Genomic DNA, 888 nt, shown 5'->3' with positions numbered 1-888 from the left:
ACACGTACAAGACGCCGGACACTAGGAGCAATGCACGCTCGACTCGGACAATGTTTCACGCTTGTCTCTATTCTAGTTTGTTTAGTCAACGTACCTATATTTCCGCCAGACTGTGTGTGGCAGCTCCTGTCCAAGTGGAAATCTCATGAATTCTACCTACCACTGAATATAGTTCTTTTTCAGATGTCAGCGCACGTTCTGGTTGCACGCCCTACGTTTCTTTGTGCAATATAACACTGAATATTACCCTTCAACCTTTCTTGCAACCGTGCGCGTACGGCTGGGTTCCCCTGAAAGCTATCGCATGCCGGGAAGGAAAAGAAGCCCCTTGCCATCACATGATATATATTGCTTCACACACGGGAGTTACGGAACATGTATTTGCATGACTCAACCAATCACAGCTCGACTTTGTGAGTTGCGTACGTGCGTGCGTGCGTACGCACGTGCGTGCGGGGGCATGCGTGCGTGCGTGCGTACGTGTGCGGGCGTGCGGACGGGCGGGCGGCGAAATTTTTTTCCCCACTTGCGTTCCGGACCCACCATAGTTAGTTAGTTAGTTAGTTAAGGTTAGATGGGTTGAATTTAGGCCTGGCCTATTATTATACCCATATCTGTCCAATGTAAGTCTAGTTTGTTTTTAAAGCAGACAGTGTTTTGTATAATTAATTTAAGCATAGATAGTGTTTTGTAATAAATGGTTCTTATATATAGGGTTAGATTATTGTTAGTGGTAGGGTTCGGGTACGTGTTAGGGTCAGGCTTAGGGTTAGGGTTAGGGATAGGATGTATTCATTTTACATTGTTGCATCGAGAAAGTCGAGTGAATGGAGTGCGCTGATTGGCTGTGGTCCGGAACTCAAGTGGGAAAAAAAAATTTGCGGGCGG

This window comes from Priapulus caudatus, unplaced genomic scaffold (assembly GCF_000485595.1).
Source record: "Priapulus caudatus unplaced genomic scaffold, Priapulus_caudatus-5.0.1 Scaffold311, whole genome shotgun sequence".
In the NCBI taxonomy this organism is placed as follows: Eukaryota; Metazoa; Priapulida; class Priapulimorpha; order Priapulimorphida; family Priapulidae; genus Priapulus; species Priapulus caudatus.
The sequence above is the reverse complement of the archived record's forward strand: the minus strand, read 5'-3'. Positions refer to the sequence as shown.